A 16,663-nucleotide genomic window follows, 5' to 3' on the forward strand; every position below is an offset into this window, starting at 1 on the left:
TATTGCTTTTGCCTTAGATTAGGACCTTGTCATTCTCCATTAATATTATTTTCATACTTTACTTTTTATCTAATTTTTACTGTGCACTTACTCTGCACCAGGATCTATTAAGCAATTTGTATGCATTGCATCATGTAAACCTTCTTACAAAGCTGAGTGGTACTGGGTAATATTTTTACTTCCCAAAGGAAAATTAGAAGTTCAGAGAGGCTAAGTGACTTTTCCAAGGTCACAGAGCTACTTAGGATGGCTGTATGGGTATCCAAAACTAGGTTGATATAATCCCAGAGCCAAAGCTCTTAAATAGTACGGCATAAAAATAAATAAATAAATAATTAACAGTACAGGATAATATCTAAAAAATTATTTTGTCTCTAGGCATATATGCTGTGCTTAATCACCCAGTCGTGTCCAACCCTGTGTGACCCCATGGACTGTAGCCCACCAGGCTCTTCTGTCCATGGGGATTCTCCAGTCAAGAATACTGGAGTGAGTAGCCAACCCATTCTCCAAATGATGCTCAAAGCGTTTCTCTATAAAGCAGCCTTATCAAGGTACTCCAGTAGGGAAAGGCTTTAACAATCCCCAAACTGTCACAATTAGTCCAAATTCTACAGTGCACAACACCCCTCATTATCTGGCCTCTCATCTTTTTCAAGCCTCATCTCTAACTGCCAGTTGCCAATACTAGTCATTCATTTATTAAATGCATGAGTAAGTATTCTTAAAACTGCCCACTAAACTGAGATTTAGATAGGCTTACATTAGGGGGGAGGTGAAAAGTAAACCAGAACATGGAGACAGAATTACTATTTATATTCCACTTTTTCTAATTTTAATGCCTCTTTTTGGCTATCCTCATCCCATCCCACTCACCCTATGTTTGTTTCCCAGAATGTTTCTCATATCACAAAAAAATCTGTAATTTGAGAGAATTATTTATTTAAAGCAAAAAGAAAACTTAGTAGCCTTAAACAGCATACCAGATACCCTGTTCCTTTAAACATTAGTCTGCTGTTTTGTTACACACTGACTCACTTGAAATAATACTTGAAAAAGACCTCAAAGACACTAAAATTACGGAATTGAAAAGGAAATTGTTTTGAACTGGTCTATGAGATACTCAATAAATAGAGTTGCAAGGTTCATCTCTCTGTGGGCACCTGTGATATTTTATCTCCAATATACTATTGAGGCTAATTTTTGCCTCTTTTGGCTCAGAGGACCAGGAGAGGAAATCAATGTCCTCTCTATCACTGTATTAAAATTTAAGCAACAAAGTCCAAGGGTCCTTGAGTGCAAATCCTAGCAAATAAAAATCATTGTGATGCTGCCAGTAGGCAGACACTGTTTAAAGTCTTACCAATTCTTCTTTGATGGACTATCCTCCACATACTTAATGTGTAATGTCTTACTATTTAACGTCCACAAGACAGGATGTATTGGAAGACTTATGATTCCAACTCATGAAACAGGCTGACCAAATAAATGACCAACAGAATGGATTGAAATGGAATGCTAACATGTATTGGACATGTTTATGCAGACAGTATAGGCTTTCTGCTCTAGGGAACATCCACATAAATTGATAAAGATTTATTCAAATAATATTTTGAAGGCATTTATTAACTTTGTTTTCTTTAAACATACTTGGTCACGTGAGACTAAGTAATGTTTAACATTGTTTTTAAACCATCATATGAATTTCTCTTAGTAGGTATTTTTACCTACTAAAAAGCTATTAAACTAATTTGTTGAACATAATATTTTCTGCATTGTGAAATCATGTTTCCATTAAAAATTCACATAGCTTTTTACTCACAGATTATACTGACATAAAGGCTTTTTATCTCATAGCTTGTCTAGATGATTCAACATCTGAATTAGTAAAGTTTTAAAATAGCTCACTAAAAGCTTACTCGCATGTAGATGTGCACATGATTTACAGTGACTCTATTAGGAATGATCACTGAAACATTTATAATTGGGTTATTCAAAGTAATTAACTGTAGTCAGCATCCTTTCAAAACCTCTGGCAGAAATAGAAAATAGAAGCATGTCCCTCAATTGTGTCTCACTTTTAACTATTTTCACATCCTTCGAAGTTATCTTCTTTCGGGCAGAGTTGTGAATGAACATGGTCAAAATTTTATTGAGGAGTATGAATTTTTCATTTTTTTAATGTGTAAAAATGTCTTTAGATATGAAGTATGAAGAAAAGCCACATTTAAAAAAGATCACATGATATGAATTGTTTCTTTAACTTTTTTTTTCATTGAGATATAGTTGACATAGTCATTTATTAGTTTCAAGTGTGCGACATGACAAGGGGATATCAATAGTCCTAGTTCTGAATGTAAGATCCTAGAAATGCTTTAAATTGATGATTTTTAAAAAATGGAAATACTGGGGAAAACTGAACATATCAATTCACTGTTTAAATTGCCATTATTGCTGTCCTTGAATATTTAAAATAAAGTAGATATTTCTTAATAGTCTGTCATTTTCTCCCGCTAGCCATGGTGAAATGGGAAAGTCCCTACAAGCATTGGTGGGTGTAAAGGGCACGTTTTGATGGCTGCGACTGCGGAGGACTTATTTTCATAGGAATTCAGCAAATTTCAAATAGGATCATGATTATTTCTCCACCACAAAATAATGTCCATTTTAATTATTTCACAATTCTAACCAATATAGCTTTAATTAGGCAGCTTAGAAATCATTAAATGAATTGACAGGTATAATTTGTTTTTAATAAGTTATAACTTATGCTGCAACTCAAACACTAAACCAACACTAGTAGCTCAGGGAAACCTTGGAGCATTGGGGCATTGACATTTCTTAATCCATTGATCACCACCATAATTAAACTGTGTTCCTTGATCCTGGGTTGATTACTTTTGACAGAGAACAATAATAAAATTAGGGGAAAGAGCATAAGACAATGCACAAAATTTGGTGGAAACTTTGTAAACTAGAGTTGGCGAACTTCCATAGCATGTTATGAACATTACCAATCTATAGAGGGTATCAAACAAATGTCTTTTTCTTATTTCTGAGTATACCTACTACTGCTTAGTAAAATTTAATTAAAATTGTATAAATGTTTAGTTAAGAAATCTGATTTCTCTTGACAGAAATAAAGTGTTCATTTTATTCTAGAGTGGAAAGTGAGTTTTCAACTGTGAGTTGTCTTAGGCTTGACGTTTTAAAGTGGACTTTAAACGGAAATTTTAAAATGACACTAAATAAAAACCCATTCAAATTCCCCTCTAGCACATACACACCCACAAACACAGATTCTCATACACTGGATAATCCCAAGGTCTGCTTATCCCACAAGTGAACAAAAAACTGAACTTAGATTTTCAGCTACCTTCAAATTCCACTATAGTAGTAGAAAGGGCCCATTCTATTGCAATGTGATATTTCTACATATGGGTATGGGCATGCTTAGTCACTCAGACACGTCCGACTCTTTGTGACCCTTTGGACTATAGCTCATCAGGCTCCTCTGTCAATGGGCTTTTTCAGGCAAGAATACTGGAGTGGGTTGCCATTTTCTTCTCCAAAGGATCTTCCTGACCCAGGGATCAAACCTGGGTCTCCTGTGTCTCCTGCTTTTTTGCAGGCAGGTTCTTTACCTACTGACCATTGGGGAAGCCCACCTCTACATATGCACCAGTCTTTAAAATCTGTGAAAATCCCAGGTCCATTTAGGGAAGTCCAGATTCCATGTATAAGAAGGAAGCTCAACAAGAGAATAATTTTCCTTAAATAATCTTCTGACCCAGAAAATATAAGAACTCATCAAAATGTCAGAACAAACTTCAAAACAAAGTCATTTTTCTCAAGAACATAATTTAATTTGAACCCTCAGAGCAGTTATCCATTTTGTTTTTGTGCTTATAGACAGTGACCTGCATGACAAGTTGGTTCCTCTGATTAAATCAGAGAGACTTCCTGCTTTTACATGAAGCATCTTCTAGCTTGGAGAGAAGGTAGGTGCTGGTTCAGTGATGACCTAGTTTTATGCTGCAGAATGTGTTGCCTCAAGCAAGAGTAGTTTTTCCCTTTCCCCGCCCCCACCCCCCCACTACAGTATTTTTCACTTTAGAGTTGATTTTTTTTATTCATATAATTAAAAAGTCTGGATTCAAAATGAGAGGCATATAAGTTATGTGATGATACTTCAAAATGCCTGGTGTACTGCAATTAAAAAGCAGTTAAATATGTCTTGCTTTCCCCTTTTTAGAATTTCCAAACCAGTTATTACTGCTTTAATTTTACCAACTACTCAGAAGAATTCCCAGGGAACCCCTAATTTTATAGGCACTCTTTTCGATATATAAGCAGCCTGGGGTTAGCAAGATACAAATTTGTATTTAATTGTGCTTCATTAAGTTTGGAGGGTTGAAGGTACTCTGTTCTGAAGGCGGGGCAAAGGACAAGATCAGTGTATGTCAGATGTTTTCAATTCCATAGAAGAGTAACAATTCAAAAGAATAGTTTAGGGAGATTTCCTAACAATTTTGACAAGTGAGGAGGTTTAAAAATAACACATCTTATTTAAAAATTCTACAGAAGTAATACACATATTATGTCATCATTTCACAGACATTATGTTAAAATAGCATCCATTTGGAGAAGGAAATGGCAACCCACTCCAGTACGCTTGCCTGGAAAATCCCATGGACAGAGGAGCCTGGTGGGCTCCAGTACATGGGTTGCAAAGAGTCGGACACGACGGAGCAACTTCACTAACATAAGAAAGGAGGTAAGAAAAGAAAGACAGGGAAAGAGAGAAGAGGGGGAAGAAGGACAGAGAGAAGAAAGGATGAGTAAAAAGAAGGAAAAGATGGTCACTTTGGTCAAATAAATGTAATTTCATGAAAAACTAGTATTTTTTTATTTTTATTTTTAATGCATCTGTTTCACCATCAGTGGTATGGACTAGCACTTGCAAAACCACTCGCTGAGATCTCTGTCAATGCTCTAGTCTCATTTTGGTTTTTGAGAAAAGAACCTGATCTGAAAACATTTAGAAGATAAGCTGTTTACCATTAGTTATCAATCTACTTAGATTCTTTCCTTGGTTTTGCCACTATTTCCAGTGTGATTGTGAATAAATCATTCAACTTTCAGACACTTAGTTCCACAGAATGCTACATAGTGGCCATAATAAGTATCCACTTGGTAATGTTGAGTGGAATGTTATTAATATAAGCATTCACCCAATTCAACATGTATTTGTTAGTCACCCAAGACATAAACAATGCATATGCTAAAATGCTGTGGATTTATCCATGTGATCAAATTTGGGGAAGGGGTGGCCAAGTATGGGGGGAATTGGGGTGGAATTCTAACACTGTCCTAGGGAGAAGGGAACACTTCCATAAAGCCCATGACACATCACACAGAAGCATGGCTAGCGGGTGGGGCTGGGGTCTGAATCTAAGCTGGACAGCAAACTGGGGCACAGAGTGAAAGGTCTATAGAGCAACAACCTTCTCTGGTGGGGAATGAGAAACTGTCTGCTAAAAACCAAGAGATAAGCAAGCATATCTGCAAGGATCAGGACTGGAGGCTGGCTTCATATATGCAGGAGGGAAAGGATCATGGTGCCTCATTCAAGCCATATCTTTAATGCTCAACAACAATTCACTAATATTCATGGAGAACTTCCAAGGTCTAGGCATTATTAATAAGCACTTTACACAGACAACTTCATTTACTCTTCACAACAGCCCTTTCAGGCAGCACCAGTTTTTATTTTCTTTTGTAAGTGAAGACACTGAGCTTCACAATTTTAAGTATCTTGTTCATGGTCACATATCTGGCAGGGGGAATGGGATTCCAACTTAGGCATCACATTCCATAGGCCAAGTTCTTCACTGATCCTGATCCACCCTGCCTTTGGGAGCAGAAGTAGGAACTCTGTAAGTACTATGGGATGTGTGACTACCCTTCTGCCTTCCTGCCATGGGTCAAAACCATTCAGGATCTCAGAGAGCTGATCTTAGCACTTTTCCAGGCAAGTTGATGCCTAAACCTCTCTTAAGAGGTAACAGCTGTACTTCAGAAAACAAAACCCAAACTTTCCAGTACATGTGCTCAAATTTGTTACATTCCCTTGATACTTCACTTTAATATTCTTTACTACAACTTATTCTTTTCTTGGTAGAAATGAACATCTGGGCACCTCCTCTTTAAAACAATGCTGGGAAGCTTGAGAATCACTAAATTTCCCATCAATCATTTTCTTCATGCTGCAAATATCAATTCTTCATGTTGCAAATATCAATTCCATTAGTCTTTTCATAAACTAATTCTATGCCAAGTGAAAAACAACTCTTCGAAAAAAATCTATTATTAATACATCCAATGCCCTGTAATTGAAACCAGCCTAATTGATTTTTCAGAACTGTATCATTTATTTGCTAGGGTGTTTATAAAAATTGTATAAGATTTAAACACATTTTACCAAGTAACTTTTCTATTGCCTTCTTCCCTTAACCTGTTTTACTGTTCTTTAAAAACTTATTATTCTTTGGCAATGTGTTAAATATACCATTTATTTATAGCCTGTTTTTCGCAGTAGAATATAAGCACCTGAGCACTTGGACTTCATCTTATTTTCTCTTTTATTACTGGCACTTCAAATAAGACCTGGTGTGTACTAGGCATTTAGTAAGTACTTATTCAATTAATAAGTGAATAGGTTAACAAATGAAGAAACATATTTTCATATATGGAAAGTTCTGAGTTAAACACATGCACTAAATAAACCCAGAATTTGTTCCTCTGGATATAACTAGAAATCACTGTGTAAAGAATAGTGACTTGTTCATCACAGGTGGTATCCAACAAAGAGAAGGTGGTACAGTGAGATTAATATAGAAAGGATAAAAAGTAAAGACCAGGCATAAGGGCAAACAGGAGATTAAAAGGAGTGAGCAGATTGTCAGTTCCCTTGACAAGGTGAGGACCTGAAAGGAAGTCTCAATTGAAGGAAAGTTCCAGAGGTATTATTCAGACACCTGTTGGCCAAGGAGTCCCCTACTGGCCCTGTTTGGAAACCCCGTAGAGCTGGGAACCTGGGAAGGCTAAGCTCAACCCTTTTCTGTCTTCTCCTTGAACTTTCAGAGAGCATTTAAGTAGTGCAAGTAATTAGAAAAAGGGCTTTAAATTTAAGATACGACACCATTAAACTCCTAGAAGAGAACAGAGGCACAACATTCTCTAACATAAATAGCAGCATTTTCTCAGGTTGGTCTCCCAAGGCAAAAGAAATAAAAGCAAAAATAAACAAATGGGACCTAATCAAAGTTATAAGCTTTTGCATAGCAAAGAAAACCATAAAACAAAAAGACTACCTAAGGAACAGCAGAAAATATTCTGCAAACAATGCAACCAACAAGGGTTTAATCTGCAAAATATACAAACACCTCATACAGCTCAATATAAAAACAAAAACCAAACAAACCAATGAAAAAATGGAGAGAGAGCCTACACAGACATTTCAACAAAGAACACATACAAATGACCAACAGCCATATGAAAAGACGCTCAACAGTGCTAATTATTAGAGAAATGCAAGTTAAAACTATAATGAGTTTTCACCTCATGACAGTCAAAGCAGCCATCATTAAAAACTTTACAGATAATAAATATTGGAGGGGGTGTGAAAAAAAGGGACCATCCTACACTGTTGGTGGGAATGTAAATTGGGGCAGCCATTATGGACAACAGGATGAAGGGTCTTTGAAAACTAAACACAGAGTTATCATATGATCCAACAATCCCATTTTTGGGCACATATATGGAAAAGACAAAAACTCTAATTTGAAAAGATGCATGCACCCCAATGTTCAATGTAGCATTATTTATGATATCCAAGACATGGAAGCTACCTAAATGACCATCAATGAATGGATAAAGAAAATGTAGTATATGTGTGTGTGTGTGTGTGTGTGTGTGTGTGTGTGTGTATGTATGTGTATATATATATATATGGAATAAAGCCATAAAATGAATGAAATAATGCCATTTGCAACAACATGGATGACCTAGAGATTATCCTACCAAGCAAAGTAGGAGAAAGATAAATATCATATAATATCACTTATATGTGGAATCTAAAAAAAAAAATGATAGAAATGAACTTATTTACAAAACAGAAACAGACTCATAGACATAGATGACTAACTTGTGGCTACCAAAGGGGAAGGGACTTCCCTGGTGGCTTAGATGGTAAAGCGTCTGCCTACAGTGCAGGAGCCGGGTTCGATCCCTGGGTTGGGAAGATCCCCTGGAGAAGGAAATGGCAACCCACTCCAGTACTCTTGTCTGGAAAGTCCCATGGATGGAGGAACCTGGTAGGCTACAGTCCATGGGGTTGCAAAGAGTCGCATACCACTGAGCGACTTCACTTTCACTTTCACCAAAGGGGAAAGGTTGGGGAAGGGATAGATTGGGAATTTGGGATTGACAGATACACACTACTATATCTAAAATAAACAACAAGGCCCTACTGTATAGCACAGGGAACTATATTCTACATCTTGTAATAAAGTATAAAAGAAAAGAAACCGGAAAAAAAAAATGTATGTGTAACTGAGTTGCTTTGCTGTACAACAGAAACTATCACAACATTAGAAATCAATTATGCTGCAATTTTAAAAAATAAAAATGAGGGCTTTGCTAACTCTATACACTTTTTATTTTCTAACAGATATCAAGGTTTTATGATCTTAGTCACTGCTCCTCACAGCAGGGGTTCCAATCCTTTTCTAATGCGCTGTTTTCAAAGCTCTTCCTTCAACTGAACTTTTAACAGATCTTCTCCCTCTTTCTCCACTGAGAAGGGCAAGGATCCTCACCACCACCTCCCCCAGCATCCCTCTCTCACTCCTCTTTCCCATCCCTAGAGTTTATTGAGCACTTACTGTGTGCCTTATACAGAACTAAGTGTTGGGATTAGTGAAATTTATGGCATCCTTCCCTCCTCATAAGAAGTGGCACTTGGCATGGAGACAGACAACACAAGAAGAAAAGGAAGACAGGTAAGTGCCCGATGCAAGGCAGCTGATAAACAAGGACAGTGGAGGGTGCTGAATAGTGACCGGATCTATGCAGTCAATAAACAGCCCCTGTGTTTTTACAATCTGATGTGATCTGTCCATCTTCTGGATTCCACTGCACTTGGGGTGAACCTCCCCTGCTCCTCCTGCTCCTCTCTTGTCTCCCCTCTGCACCCCACCCCTCACCATGGCACTGGGGGGCATTTGTCTCATGTTCCACTCACTGACATGCCTGCTTTAACCAGACACTCCCTCCCCCCACCCCCCACACAGTAACCACCTTGAAAGCAGAGATCTCTGTTTTACTCTTTTTATTCTGAACAGCATCTGCTATAAGGCCTCCCACAGCAAGGTCTGATCGGAAATTAATCAGCATTTGGCGTGTCACTGAATGACTCTGATTACAGAGCATCTATTCAAGAGCTGTCCCACTTCCTGTCAAGGGAAAAATCTCAGAATGGAAAGAAGTCAGCACTTTTACTAACAGTCACAGATGCTGGAATTTTGGCTTTAAAACTCTGAACCAAGAAACAAATATTACCTGGACCATACAAGCTCAGCTTAGGGAGCAATGGGACACTTTGGGATCCTATGCGCTTAGTCTTTTTCACTACCTCTATGCCTACTTTGCAACTCTTTCAGAAGTCCTTGCATGTAGTTCTCTGAATAAAGGTAGCAAATACATGGAGTACGAAAAATATGAATCTATTATTTGATTTCATCTTCCATCTGTTTTTTTTTTTTTTTTTCCTTCTTCTTCTTTTTGGACACAGCATGAGGCTTATGGGGTCATAGATCCCTGACCAGAAAGCAAATCTACGATCTTGACAGTGAAAGTTTGGACCCCTAACCACTGGACCACCAATGAATTCCCTCATCTTCCATTTTTAAGTAGGGATTATGTTTCTGAAGGCTATGCAGGTTCCTTATATAAACTGCCAAACTCAAATGGTTTTATTGAGCACGAACAAAAATTAGAGCAGGGAAGATTTCGATTCTGTTTTCATCTGTTTAGCCATTAGAGCTAGTCCACTAATTTAATGTTGTATCATTCTAGTTCTAATTAGCACTTTTGTTTAAAAATAATCATAGAATTTTAAGTATGTGAAGAACTTCAAATATCTAGCCCAGTTGTAGGTCACAGCTCCTTAACAGAACATGCAACCAATTTAGTGAGCTAAATAAAATGACTACATTAAATTTAAATGACTGCATTTAAAACATGAGAAAATAACAATCAAAATGAAGAGAAAGGAAATGTTTCCTGAAAATTTTTTTCAGCTGTGTTGTGGTTGAGTGTGCATGGGGTAAGTAGTGTAAAATGTGTTAGGCAGAATGCTAAGACAGTCCCCAATATTTCTTACCCCTCTCACCCTTCCGGTGATCCCCAGGCCTGTGATGGTGATAGACATCACTCCCATGATTAGCTATTGTCGACTTTCAAACAGGGAGATCGTCTCTGTGGCTCTGACCTAACTACATAAGCCCTTTAAGAGCAGACAGCTTCCTTGCAAGCCCAAGGAGAGAAAGTCAGTCTGACATGCAGTTACTGGCTTAAAGATGAAAAAGGTCATACGACACACAAAAAGCATGGCCTCTAAAAGCTAAGAGTGAAGCTTCAGCCAATATCCAACAAGGAAAAGGGGACCTCAGTTCTACAAAGGAAAGGAATTGAATTCTGCCAACAAAAGGAATGAACTTGGAAGCATTTATTCCTTTTGTTGGAAGTCTATCTTTCCCTAGCTGGACCAATCTGCAAACAAGAACTCAGCCCAGCTAATACCTTGAGTTAAACCTTGTAGATACCCTGAGCAGAGAACTTAGGCATGCTATGTGGACTTCTGACCTATACAACTATGAACTGATAAATGGCTGTTGTTTTAAACAGCTAAGTTTGTGGTGATTTATTTCATTGCAATAGAAAATGTATACAGTATTTTACATGGTCAACTGTAAAATAAAGAGTGCCAGAGGGAAAAAAAAAAAATAGAAAGACCAATTTGCTCTAAAGTTCAGTTCAGTTCAGTCGCTCAGCCGTGTCCAACTCTTTGCGACCCCATGAATCGCAGCATGCCAGGCCTCCCTGTCCATCACCAACTTGCGGAGTTTACTCAAACTCATGCCCATCAAGTCGGTGATGCCATCCAGCCATCTCATCCTCTGTCGTCCCCTTCTCCTTCTGCCCCCAATCCCTCCCAGCATCAGGGTCTTTTCCAGTGAGTTAACTCTTCACATGAGGTGGCCAAAATATTGGAGTTTCAGCTTCAGCATCAGTCCTTCCAATGAACACCCAGGACTGATCTCCTTTAGGATGGACTGGCTGGATATTCTTGCAGTCCACAGACTCTCAAGAGTCTTCTCCAACATCACAGTTCAAAAACATCAATTTTTCAGTGCTCAGCTTTCTTCACAGTCCAACTCTCACATCCGTACATGACCACTGGAAAAACCATAGCCTTGACTAGACAGACCTTTGTTGGCAAAGTAATGTCTCTGCTTTTTAATATGCTATCTAGGTTGGTTATAACTTTCCTTCCAAGGAGTAAGCGTCTTTTAATTTCATGGCTGCAGTCACCATCTGCAGTGATTTTGGAGTCCCCCAAAATAAAGTCTGACACTGTTTCCACTGTTTCCCCATCTATTTCCCATCAGCATATCTGAGGTTATTGATATTCCTCCTGGCCATCTTGATTCCAGCTTGTGCTTCTTCCAGCCCAGCACTTCTCATGATGTACTCTGCATATAAGGTAAATAAGCAGGGTGACAATATACAGCCTTGACGTACTCCTTTTCCTATTTGGAACCAGTCTGTTGGTCCATGTCCAGTTCTAACTGTTGCTTCCTGATCTGCATATAGGTTTCTCGAAGTTAAGGTCAAGTGATGGTAAATAACTGTGCAAGACTGTATACTTAGTGACAGGAGCTGCACAGAAAAAGCTCTTTCTTAAGCCACAGTCCTGATACGGTGATTACAATCATTTAAGTTTAGCTAAAGACTCATATATCTCACATCGAAAGAGAAAAGCTTTTCCCCTACTTATTACAAAACAACAAAATTTTATTATACTTCTTATAAGATGAATTATTCCCCTACAAAAAGTAATGAATTTACGCTGCGCCATGTTTTGGCTGCTATAATAGGCTTAACATATTTCTGCTATTAGGAATAATTAAGGACCTGAATCTACTGCCTACACAAGGAGGTAATAATTCCTCTTTCCTAGAGTTCTCTCAATAGGAACTAGGTCCGTAAACAAGTTCATGAGGGATAAAAGCTGAGAGATCAAAAGAAATTTCTAGAAAAGCTACTGCAGCCACTCAGCCACTAAGGGACATTTAAATAATTTCAAAAAAGTTTTAGCTCTCTTTTAAAACATCATTTATCTTAATTGAAGTTCTTTTTTTAGTTTAAAAATTCCCTGAATTATTGCTTGCCTTTTCGTAAATCACTGAAGTATAGTATTATTATTCAGTATATATACTGAAGTATATACTATACTTCATTGCTAAATTTAAATGTAGTAGTCAACTTAGCCACAAGAGGGTTTTTCCAGTTGTGTGAGTCATAAGTTGAGGCACTGAAAGCTATGTTTATTTGTTTTTTAAAAATTTCTATTGGAGTATAGTTGCTTTACAATATTGTGTGAGTTTCTGCTGTATAGAAAAGTAAATTAATTATATGTTATACATATATCCCCTTCTTATTTTTCCTAGAGTTCCTAGAGTTGCCAAGTTTTTAGTTTTTCAGAGTTCCTTGTGCTATATATTAGGTTCTCATTAGATATTTATTTTATACATACGTGTGTGTGTGTGCATGTGTGCACACCCAGTCGTGTCCAACTCTTTGCGACCCTATGAACTGTAGCCAACCAGGCTCCTATGTCCATGGAATTTCCCAGGCAAGAATACTGGGACGGGTTGCCATTTCTTTCTCCATGTGATCTTCTGACCCAGGGATCAATCTCCCATCTCTTACGTCTCCTGCACTGAGGCAAGTTCTTTAGAAACTGAGCCATCAGAGAAGCACATTTTATACATCAGTTCAGTTCAGTCAGTCTGTGTGTGACTCCTTGAGACCCCATTTACTGCAGCATGCCAGGCTTCCCTGTCCATCACCAACTCCCGGAGCTTGTTCAAACTCAGGTCCATCGAGTCAGTGATGCCATTCAACCATCTCATCTTCTGTCATCCCCTTCTCCTCCTGCCTTTTATCTTTCCCAGCATCAGGGTCTTTTCAAATGAGTCAGTTCTTCCCATCAGGTGGCCAAAGTATTGGAGTTTCAGCTTTAACATCAGTCCTTCCAATGAACACCCAGGACTGATTTCCTTTAGGATGGACTGGTTGAATCTCCTTGCAGTCCAAGGGACTCTCAAGAGTCTTCTCCAACACCACAGTTCAAAAGCATCAATTCTTTGGCACTCAGCTTTTCTTTACAGTCCAATTCTCAAATCTATACATGACCACTGGAAAAACCATAGCCTTGACTAGACGGACCTTTGTTGGCAAACTAACGTCTCTGCTTTTTCATATGCTGTCTAGGTTTATACATAGTAGAGTATACATGTCAATCTCAATCTCCCCATTCGATCATCCCTCCCTTCCCTGCTTTGTAACCATGTTTGTTCTCTACATCCATGTCTCTATTTCTCTTTTGCAAATAAGTTCACCTGTACCACTTATCTAGATTCCACATATAAGTGACATGATACAATACTGTTTTTCTCTTTCTGACCTACTTCTCTCTACATGATAGTCTCCAGGTCTCTCCATTTTTCTGGAAATGACACTACTTTATTCCTTTATGACTGAGCAGTATTTCACTGTATATATGTACCACACCAAAAAATATCTTTAAACAGAAGGGCATATTGGCCAGTGGATGGGTTAGTTGGCATGGTTAACTTCAGTGAAATTATCCGGGAATTGCAGTAAAAATATCACTCTACTATATTTTCAATAGAAACTCTTTTGGCTCACCTCTTTGTAGAGGGGGTTGGTATCATTCTGAGTGACACAGAGGCTAATTCTAAAATGTCATGAGAAGGTTAATTTCATTCACAGAGTTGGCTATCTCTAGCTCACAATGTTTTCTTTAATTCCTTTAAGGTTCTATCTCTTATCCATAAACAGAGACTATAGTACTTAACAAGAGTTGTGAAGATCAACTGAGATAGAAGGAACTTAACTTATGCCTGGTATTGAGAATTACTCATAAATGGCAATTAAAATTGTTGTTGTTTATCACCAACACATTTACTAAGGGATACAAAATAGACTTGTTCTGCAAAATGATCTTTCAACACAGGTGATTACATGGTTGCTAATATTTCAATCTTGAAAATGTCTCCAGGTCCAAATTAGTAGAAGGGTGATATCAAAAAAGGAAAGTTGACAATTTTTATCTCTATTTTAACATACAGTCATGTCACTGACAACGGTTATGAATAAAAGTCTTGCAAATTCAAAACTTAACCATTCACTAGTGGCAGGGCTATTTAAAATTACACAGTTCACCTTTCTGCAATTCAAACTTATGATTTAGACTTTCATTTTCCATGCTTAGCTCTTTACTTCCTTTGATCAAGCTGGTCAATCTTTTGCCCTCATGTTCTCATCTTTAAGAAATATTGAAGTTGAAAGATAAGTTTTATTTTCTGAAGGAAAAATACTGTCACCTCAGCTAGTTAATAAATCAGAAAAGCAGCAGATGGTGGTGGACATGTTGAAAGATAGAAGGAGAGGACACTGGGAAATGGAGAGAGGCAGTTATGTAAATGTCATGGGCTTTTCCAGCTGATTGCTTTTTAGAACTCTGCTATTATAAGTTTTACAAATGGAAATATGTTCCTGTCTACCCTCTCTCATATCAAGTCTCATTATAGGTGACCACTGACATCCTGAAAGACACCTGTTAAAAAAGTAAGACACAAATTTCTTCATCTGGAAAGAGGAAACCTGAGGATAGATATAGGAAGAAGACACAATGGGAAAAGAAAGCATGGTTTTAGGCACCAAATCCTGAATACAACTAGACATACATGGAAGCATCTTTTTAAGTGTGAAGGAAGTAATTTAACCCAAAGACAGAGTAGAATGACTGCACAAAGTCACATAGAAAACTGGTGTGGGAATCAGAATCAGAAATCTGATATGATTATATTTCTAGATAGAGACACTAAAATATCTGAGAAAAATAATACAAACATCCCATATTGGGAGTGCTATTTAAAGGGGTACTGGATACAATGTAAAACATGAGCCCTTTGATGTAACTTTGGTAAAACCATTAAGCCAACAGCATCTACCATTAGGGCTTTTGGTGATGACTAAATCTCTCCAAGAAATAATAAGCAACACCACCACATCCATCATCTTCTTGGGTAAATTCATCTCCCCCATGCATGACCTCTACCATATATATGCCTAGCAACTTTTGTCTCAATTAGACCGAAAAAACTGAAAATTGTTATTGAGAGGTAGAAATCAAGGTCAAAGATATGATAAGCAGACACTGGTACATAAAAGTGGGCAATGCAACTTATTTGTATTATCTCAAACACTTTATTTAGGTGTTAAAGTTCAGAATTATAGGATATTATTCTACTTCAGAAAAAAGGGACACAATGTGGATAGGTTACTTACAATACTGAATATAATATGAATGCTATGTAAATAGTTCCGAGTGTACAGCAAATTTTGGATGGACATGAGTTTGAGCAAGCTCCCGGAGTTGGGGATGGACAGGGAAGCCTGGCATGCTGCAGCCCATGGGGTTGCAAAGATTCGGACATGATTGAGCAACTGAACTGAACTGAATGTGGACAGACCCTATCCATAGCCTACTACCTTACCATACAATGGGGTCTGGAGGTGATTCACTCTCTCCAATGTAAAGTAATGTGCAAGGTGAAAGCAGACCAATGACATAATTTGTCCTTCTTCAGAATGTAATAATTTTCTATTTTCTTGGTGGCTTTGTTAGTTATAGGCTGACATCAACCACCATCTCAACAACCTGACAGAACAGGGTCAGCCACTTGAGAGCCTGGAGGGAGAATGAAAAGAACAAAAACCAAAACCCACGAAAAAGCAGGAAAAAAACCAGCACTGGCTAAAGACTGGCAAAAATGAAAATATCAGCATATAAGCTTAAAACTTAGAAAATCATATATATATATATATATATATATATATATATGTAAGTAACTTCTGTTAGGCAGGATATAGAAAGTCTTCAGGCCTACTCTCTTACTTAACTTTGCTGGAGGCTTGTGGTATTTTTCCAACTCTACGTTCAGGTTGTATGAGAAAATGTCCACAGAAACCATCAGAAGTACAGTTTCCCCTTTGTATATACATGTTCAACATCCACATATTCAGCCAAACAAGGATTGAAAATACTTGGGGAGAAAAATTCAGAAAGTTCCAAAAAAAAAAAAAAAAAAAAAAAAAACCTTGCAATTATTGTACACCCAGAACTATTTACAGAGCATTCATATTCTATTTGGTATTATAAGTAATCTCGAGATGATTTAAAATATATGAGAGGATGTGTGTAGGTTCTATGCAAATATTATGC

The 16,663-nt window shown here is 37.6% G+C and overlaps 1 protein-coding gene across 2 annotated transcripts in view; it reads right to left on the reverse strand.

Annotated features, from left to right (window-relative positions):
* The window catches only part of OXR1 (oxidation resistance 1), a 394,634-nt gene that overhangs the window by 219,859 nt on the left and 158,112 nt on the right, over positions 1–16,663 (reverse strand). The window lies entirely within an intron of this gene.

This window comes from Dama dama, chromosome 21 (assembly GCF_033118175.1).
Source record: "Dama dama isolate Ldn47 chromosome 21, ASM3311817v1, whole genome shotgun sequence".
NCBI lineage: Eukaryota > Metazoa > Chordata > Mammalia > Artiodactyla > Cervidae > Dama > Dama dama.